The sequence below is a fragment of the Rutidosis leptorrhynchoides genome, chromosome 9 (genome assembly GCF_046630445.1).
Source record: "Rutidosis leptorrhynchoides isolate AG116_Rl617_1_P2 chromosome 9, CSIRO_AGI_Rlap_v1, whole genome shotgun sequence".
NCBI classification, from domain to species: domain Eukaryota; kingdom Viridiplantae; phylum Streptophyta; class Magnoliopsida; order Asterales; family Asteraceae; genus Rutidosis; species Rutidosis leptorrhynchoides.
In genome coordinates, this window is record NC_092341.1 from 2,722,881 (window position 1) to 2,732,435 (window position 9,555).

Consider the following 9,555-nt stretch of genomic DNA (forward strand, 5'->3'; position numbering starts at 1 on the left):
CTTTAGTACTTCGATTTATTATTATACAGACGAGAGGATTCTATTTTGGGGATATTCTATATGCATCTTGTTAATGTCGGTTACCCGGTGTTCACCATATGAATGATTTTACCTTTATGCAGGCGAGAGGATTCTGCTATTGGAATTGTGTTTATAAATATGAAAATCTTGTGGTCTATTAAAATTATAGAAATGATCGATTATGATAAACTAATGAACTCACCAACCTTTTGGTTGACACTTTAAAGCATGTTTATTCTCACGTATTAAGAAAATCTTCCGCCGTGCATTTGCTCATTTTAAAGATATTACTTGGAGTCATTCATGGCATATTTCAAAAGACGTTGCATTCAAGTCGTTGATTTCAATAGAGATTATTATTAAGTAAATGACAGCTTAGGTCATTTATAGGTTGAATATTATGAGATGGTATGCATACCTGTCAACTTTCGATGTAATGAAAGGTTGTCTTTTAAAACGAATGCAATGTTTGTAAAATGTATCATATAGAGGTCAAATACCTCGCGATGTAATCAACTATTGTGAATCATTTATAATGTATATGAACGGGTCCTTTCAGTTGGTATTAGAGCGGTTGTCTTAGCGAACCAGGTCTGCATTAGTGTGTCTAACTGATAAGTCGTTAGGATGCATTAGTGAGTCTGGACTTCGACCGTGTCTGCATGTCAAAAGTTTTGCTTATCATTTTGTGTCGAAAATTACCTACTTATCATCCTTAGGAAATTACCTGCTTATCATTCTTAGTCTAGACACGTTCTGCTGCGTTGATTGCATGAATAGTGTATAGACAAAATTCATATATTAGCGTATCTGCTAATTCATATCTTAGCGTATCTGTTACTGTAAACTTTGTCTGACATATCCCGTAAATTCCTCCGTAATCTACGAAATCTTTTGCTATATATATATATATATATATATATATATATATATATATATATATATATATATATATATATATATATATATATATATATATTCTAGGTAATTAGAATACCACCCAATAGCCGGAAAATCATTTCATATCAAAAAAAAAAAAAATCCTTAATTCAATCGTACGAAATGGAAATCGTCATTAGTTCAAGTTATTCGGATTCCGAAATGGAATCCCATTCAAGCTCCGAAAGCAGTGTGACTGGAATGGATCAACCAATCAGTCATCATCTATTCTGGATGAATTGGGGATGAGTTCGTAGCCTCCTCAATCATTGGAGACAAGAAGAAGGTAATCCCTTCCATCCACCACATTGCCCTCTTAGTGAAGAACCTGAAGCACTTATCGGCGAACCTGTCCGAAACACCATTTTCTCTCTCATTTCCAGAGTATCTCGTCACGATTATATACTACATCAAATTCTAGATTTTATTTATCCGCTCGTCCGAACCGACAATCACTCCGATGTAATAGAAGAAGTCAACGAGCTTCGCGCTCGGGTAGTGGCTTTGGAGAATATGGTGCAAAGGTTACAAGCACCAGTAGCAGCACCAGCAGCATAACTAGTACCACCATCCACAACAACCTCATCCGCACCGCAAACCTGAACTTCATAATCTGTACCTCGATCATCAACGTCATAAGCACCATAGGTACCAAGGAGTACCAACAACAATAACCGATGAAGTATTGAAACACTCCGCGGCGATTAGGTAACCTCCAAATTCTTAGAAATTATCTATTCTAGCCCTAACCCTAAATCAGATAAATGAACCAAAATGATAAAAGGAAGAATAGAAATCCTGACAAGAATGGTGCGTGATTTACAAGCTAGACTTGTTTTATCAACAGTATCAACAGTACCGTTAGTATCACCAGAACAGTCAGTACCGTCAGCATCATCAGAATCAGCAGCACCTATAACATCACAAACTCCGTCAGTTCAAGAATCATGTGACGATCCCGAAATTTCTGACCAAATTTAAACTTGATCTTTATATGATTTCGACACGATAAGCAAAGTATGTAATCCCGAGTCTCAAAAATTTTGAACTGTTTTCATGAATTCAATTTGACCTTCGACTGTTCTCGACGATTCACGAACAACTATTTGTAAATAAATACATATATATTTAAATATATATATTAATTTGAAATAGAAACTTATATGACTTAATTCATTTGTGTAAATAAAAGAATATATGATATTACTTTAAATAAATAAATAAATATATATATATATATATATATATATATATATATATATATATATATATATATATATATATATATATATATATATATATATATATATATATATATATATATATATATGATTTAGAATTTATTTAATAAATGCTCGTAGCACTCTTTTGTCATCTTGATAGTTATTAATCAAGTTTAAAACGAACTTATATGATTTTAAAATAAACGGTGATCCGAAAATGAGTTCTATAATTTATAGACTTATTAAAAATGTATTTAGAAGCTGTTTGTTAATTTTAGAACGTTTTATATTTTTCCCAGAATTGAGAGGGACAGTCGATGTAATTTTTATTTAATAAATTAATGATCAAATTTTATACCATAATGACCAAAATAAATAAAACAATTTAATTTAAAAATATGGGATTTTTCCGAAGACTTTTTATTCGCCACTGATTAACAACGGACTACGATATAATATCCGTGTCGGTAAGAAAGACACAAGATTTGAGGCTGCTATATATGATTTCACACGTTCTTTATTTTCAATTATTATTATATTATTATTATTAAAGTTAGAATCTATACCACTTGTCCATTTTAAATGCGTCCGTGAATTTAAAAGTAGCAATCAATTTCTGTTTTTGTCTGATGATTCCTATCAATTCTATATATTCTATATTCTATCTAATTTATATCTCTATCTATCTCATCTCATATATATACATGATACATATGTTGGAACATATACATATGCTCAATCAACTGAAGCACAAACCCATCGTCTATATAACTCTTTCCCTTCTTTAACAACCCAGTAACACCCATTACCATTAGACCATAATCATGATCTACCAACACCTACAACCACCACCCTAACACCACTATATCGCCACCCTAATCACCACCTTGTTGTTTTAATCTGCTTGAAACTCATTAAATCATCACCACCGGTTACCACTCCAAGACTACCACCTTCAAATCACCATAATCATCACCACAATCTTTGAAACTATTCCATTTTTCTTTTTGTTTGTTTTTGTTGTGATCAACCAAAACCATCCACCTTCAAAACCGCTGAAGTTACTACCACTATCCACCCGTTTTTCTACTGTTTGAAGCTGCAAACCACACCTGCAAACCTTCATTTAGCTGCTACTGCTACACCCGTTAATACTCCTGCTCCAAACAACCCAACCCAATGAGCCACCACCTTCTACATACTTCAGACCCATTTAAACCATCACCTTATTGTTCTTCAAAGTGTTTTCGGTTAAACGCAGCTGTCTTACTTCTGTTTGAAAACCGATGAAAACCAAACCCATTTAAGGCTCATGCTGCTACGTTTAATATGATCTTCTGTTTCGAACCCGTGAACAAACCACACTGCTGCAGCTATTTTTTTTTTTTAATTGCAATTCAGTCTACAACAGACATTAGTTTTATAATTGCACGTTACTTTTCTTTCTTTCCTTTTGGCTGACAAAATCCCTTGCTTTTGATCTTTCTTCTTCATGGTAGGTCAAGGAAAACCCACTCAAAATATCAATACAAAAGAAGAGCTAATCATGGTCGACCAAATGGGAGAGTTATAAGGGACGTGTTAGTTGATAATGATATATACTGTATCATATTCTTGGATTCCAAATATAATTTGGAAACAAAATGTTAGGATAGTGGTGGGACAGGAGATAAAAACAAATTGTTTAAATCATTTCTTATGACCGAACGAAATTTGTTTTAAACTGCATTAATATTTCAAATTGAACATGGGTTGTGATCTTACACGAGGGCCTGTTCCATTTACTGTTTCTGTTGGGCTTTTCATTTTCTTGAGCCGAGTTTTATTTGTTGGGCCACCCTAAATCCACAAACCCATCGTTGTTACTGCTATCCTATTATGCAGCTACTGCTGCGTATTTTTTTTAACCTAGCTACAACTCTCGTTTGATAACTACAACCATTTCTATTTCGATTAAAAACCCAAACTGAACCTTTTGTTGTTATTATTATTTAATCGAGACTCTTCAAGAACCACCAATGAAACTTACGATTCCTGGTACAACGAAAGAAGCTAAAAACAATGATGGTGATAAAGAAGTAGTGATTATGTTGGTGATAATTCTGTGACGATTTACAGTAAGTGACAACATGATTTATGAATAATGATAGATTTCGTTCCTGGTAATTCGAAAATTGAGAAGGGTAAGGAAGAAAAACAGAGGAGTTATATATTTATTTAAGTGTGTTAAATCAGAAAAGAAAGGGATGGAGGGATGGTTTTAGATGTTTGCATTTGAGTGAGAGGTTGTGGGTTCGAGACTGGGAAGGACATATTTTTTTAGAAGCTTGTTTTCTCCATAGGTTGTACTCTAAAGTTATTTCTATTATTATTAGTATTAACTATCAATAATAATTATTATTATAATTATAGTTAGAGTAATAATTATTACTATTATTGATTAAGTTAAATGATACTAGTTGATAATGCTAAAAACGAACATATATTTCATAGCATTATCCCTCAAGAAAGACAAGCTTTTAGTTGCAATTGTTCTAGTTACAAGTGATATTCGTTTAAATATTAAAAGGTGAAGACAAAAGGCAGATTCGACGAACTGAAGACCCAAACGACCAAAAAGCTAAAAAGTACAAAGTACAATCAAAGAGGTTCAAATTATTAATGAGAAACGTCTCAAAAATACAAGAGTACGAGCCGTAAAACGCAAAGTTCAATTTATTAAATCGTACAAAAGGACGTTTGAAAATCCGGAACCGAGACATGAACCAACTTTCAACGTACGACGCAACGGACCAAAAATTACAAGTCAACTATGTACAAGAATATAATATAATATATAATTAATTATATATATTATTATATAATATATATTTACGCAGCCCACGTTTTGGATCATAATGTGAGCTGTATTTCAGACCTCCGTACTCGCAGAGTTTAGAAGAGCAAAAGCTCCGCACTCGCGGAGCTGCACAGTAAATTGTGGGCCTATAAAAGCCATCGAATTCTGCACTTCACATACACATCTTTTTCTAATTCACTCTCTATCTCTCAATATATATATTTATATTTATAATTTATAATTTTAATTTTAAATTAATTTTAATATTAAGGGTATGTTGGCGAATGTTTTAAGTTTGTAAGTCGAAATTCTGTCAGTGTAACGCTACGCTATTATTAATCATTGTAAGTTATGTTCAACCTTTTTAAATTAATGTCTCGTAACTAAGTTATTATTATGCTTATTTAATGCCGAAGTAATCGTGATGTTGGGCTAAATATTAAATTTGGGTAATTGGGCTTTGTACCGTAATTGGGGTTTGGATAAAAGAACGACACTTGCGGAAATTAGACTATGGGCTATTAATGGGCTAAATATTAACTAAATGATACCGCGTTAATTTAATATATAGACTTATAATTTGACGTATTCATATATAACCACATACGCTTGACTGGGTACGGTGGGCGGGATATCTATAAATACCAATAATTGTTCATTTTACCGAACACGGAACTGGATTAATAGTTAATGGACTAGTTGAAACAGGGGTGGATTACATTCAAGGGTAATTGGTGTAATTGTTAACAAAGTAATAAAACCTTGGATTACACGCAGTCGATAACCTGGTGTATTCATTAAACAAAGTATTAAGACCTTGTTACAATTCGAATCCCCAATTAGTTGGAATATTTGACTTCGGGTGTAAGGATAGTTTGACGAAGACTCTCGCACTTTATATTTATGACTGATGGACTATTATGGACAAAATCGTATGGACATATCGAATAATCCAGGACAAAGGACAATTAACCCATGGTAATAAATTAAAATCAACACGTCAACATCATGATTATGGAAGTTTAAATAAGCATAATTCCTTTATTTCATATTTCATCGCACTTTTATTTACTGTCATTTTATTTAATTGCATTTTTAATTATCGCACTTTTTAATTATCGCAACTTCTATTTACTGTCATTTTATTTTATCGCACTTTAATTTATCGCACTTTAATTATTGTCATTTACTTTATGCTTTAAATTAAGTTATATTTATTTTTTTACATTGGGTTTTAACTGCGACTTAAGACATAAAATCGACAAACCGGTCATTAAATGGTAAAAACCCCCTTTTATAATAATAATACTTCTTATATTTATATATATATTTATATACAAATTTAGTTTTAAAAATATAGCGTTAAACTTGGCTAGTTCCCTGTGGACGAACCAGACTTACTAAAAACTACACTACTGTACGATTAGGTACACTGCCTATAAGTGTTGTAGCAAGGTTTAGGTATATCCACTCTATAAATAAATAAATAACTTGTGTAAAATTGTATCGTATTTAATAGTATTTCCTAGTAAAATATTATAGTATTTAGTACCCCTTCGCTTTAACATCAAGTATTTTTGGCGCCGCTGCTGGGGAACAACACTTAACGCCGAAGCGAGACGCTATTAAATATAGTTTTTAAGTTATTTTTGTAAAAATATATTTACATAAGTTTTAAATATCATAAATATAAAAAATATAAAAAAAATATTTATATATCTTTAAGTCTTTAAAAAAAAGTATTTTTAGTTATAAAATACTAATAAGTAATTTTTATTCAAAATATAAGTTTTAGTTATATTATAAAACATTTTCTATAAAATAAAAACAAAAAATTAAAAACAAAACAAAAAAGTAAAATAAAAAAATAATAAAACATTTGAACCTGCAAATTTTCGACCTGCACTTCATTTGAAACTGTAATCTCCACACTCGCGGAGTTCGAGGGTATCGAAAATCTGCACTCGCGGAGCCCCTCTGACACGCCTGACCTGGTACAGCATTAATTACGATTTAGGGTTTATAATTATATATAATTAATTATAATTAGGTTTTGGTTTAATAATTATTAGTTTTAAGTTTGTTTAATTTTATATTTTTAGTTTTAATTAGTTTTATTAATTTATAAACTTATTACTTTTATAAAATAAAAAATATATATATAAAAATAATATTTTTTATAAAAATTGTATTTTTTTACAACTTTAAGTTTTATTTTTATACCTTCTTAATCATTTATTCGTAATATTTGTATTTTTCGCTCTTAATTAGTTTTAAGACTAGTATTTGCCGTAGTTTATTTTTATTTTTAGATTCTTAGGCTTTGCCGTAAAATCCCTTAAGTGCTTTTTGTTTAGACTATGATTTAAGTGCTTTAGAATTTTGCGACGCTGTTTATAAATTTTAGTTTTTTTTAAGTTTCGACGCGCTACTCTATTTTTATTTTTCGACGCCTTATTTTTAGGACTTAGAATTTTCTCTATTACTTCTCTAAAATTTCTTTAAAAATCAAAATGAAAAATTATTTTAAGCGGTTAAATTGATAGACATCCAAAATTTTCTGGTTCGTAGTAATAGTTGGATTTGTTAGTAGCGAGTTTGGGCTTCCGATTTAAAGGGTCCTGGCTACCTGCTGTATCTATTGGCTATTCGAAACGTGGGCAAAATCAGAAAAGTCTATAAATTTGATAACTTATATAATTTTTATCTTTTATAACTAATAGGATATTCAGTGAATGCACCGAGCAAAACGTTCACCACCTTTCATACGTTCACCACCTGTAACTCGATCAAGACATCTAGCCAATATTGTCGCCGTTGATTTTTCTTTAGAATCGTCATCAAGTCGACCAAGTACTCCAATTCAAATTTCCGATAATCCATTTTTTGAACCCGACCTCACAATTGAGAATCCGGAGGATATTCAGGGGCAATTCAGAGATCCTGAACCATTAATCTTTCCTCTGGAACCACCAATAATTCAAACAGAGATTGTTGAGGAACAAACCATTAAATCAGAATCCTCTAGTGATTCAAATTCAACAAATTCAATCATGGAAAATCTGGAACCTCTAAGTATGGAAGACCGAATGAGAGCTAAACGTACTGGCCAAGGTCACGCAATTACTCATACAGACATTAATGCGCCAGATTATGAAATCAAAGGACAAATCCTACACATGGTAACTAATCAATGCCAATTTAGTGGTGCTCCGAAGGAAGATCCAAACGAACATCTTCGTACCTTTAATAGGATCTGTACTTTATTCAAAATCAGAGAAGTGGAGGATGAACAGATATATCTCATGTTATTTCCCTGGACTTTAAAGGGAGAAGCCAAAGATTGGTTAGAATCGTTACCTGAAGGGGCGATTGATACATGGGACGTTTTAGTTGAAAAATTTCTTAAACAATTCTTTCCGGCATCTAAAGCCGTGAGACGTCAAGGAGAAATTGTTATGTTCACACAAAAGCCAAATGAAACTCTATATGAGGCGTGGACAAGATTTGGAAAGTTATTGAGAGGATGTCCGCAACATGGTTTAGACACTTATCAAATAGTACAAATATTCTACCAAGGATGGGACATCACTACAAGAAAAGACATCGATATAGCAGCTGGTGGTTCCATTATGAAGAAAACCGCAACTGACGCTTACAAAATTATTGATAACACTGCTTCCCACTCACATGAGTGGCACCAAGAAAAAGATATCGTTAGATCATCTAAAGCAGCTAGAGCCGATTCTAGCCATGACTTTAATTCCATTTCTGCAAAGATAGATGCTGTCGAGAGATGAATGGAAAAGATGACTAAAGATATTCACTCAATACGAATTAGTTGTGAGCAGTGTGGAGGACCACATTTGACAAAAGATTGTCTCAGTATTGAACAAACAATGGAACAAAGAGAGAATATTTCATACATGAACCAAAGGCCCGGAAATAATTATCAGAATAATTATCAACCGCCAAGACCAATTTACAATCAAAACCAGAATTATAACCGAAATGTTCCATACAACAACCAACAAGGTCCTAGCAATCAACAAGTATCCAACAATACTTACAATCAGCAAAGACCTATTTTTCAAAATAAACCACCACAAACCGATGATAAAAAGCCAAATTTTGAAGATATGATGTCGAAGCTAGTTGAATCTCAAACTCAATTTTTCACATCTCAGAAACAAACAAATGAACAAAATGCTCAAGCATTTAGAAATCAACAAGCTTCTATTCAAAATTTGGAACAAGAAGTGAGCAACCTAGCAAGGTTGAAAGGTGAAAGAAAACCGGGAAGTCTACCCAGCGATACAAATGCTAACCCCCGGAATGAAACAGCTAAAGCCATTACCACAAGAAGTGGTATTACACTTAAATCACCTGAAATGCCTGTAATTTCTGATGACTCTATTCCTACTCTACAAGAACCACAATCTGAACAAGATAAGGAAAAAGAACCGGTAGTTGAAAAGGTTAATGAAGATAACACAGTTAAGGCAAAACCTTATGTTAAACCATACCAACCAC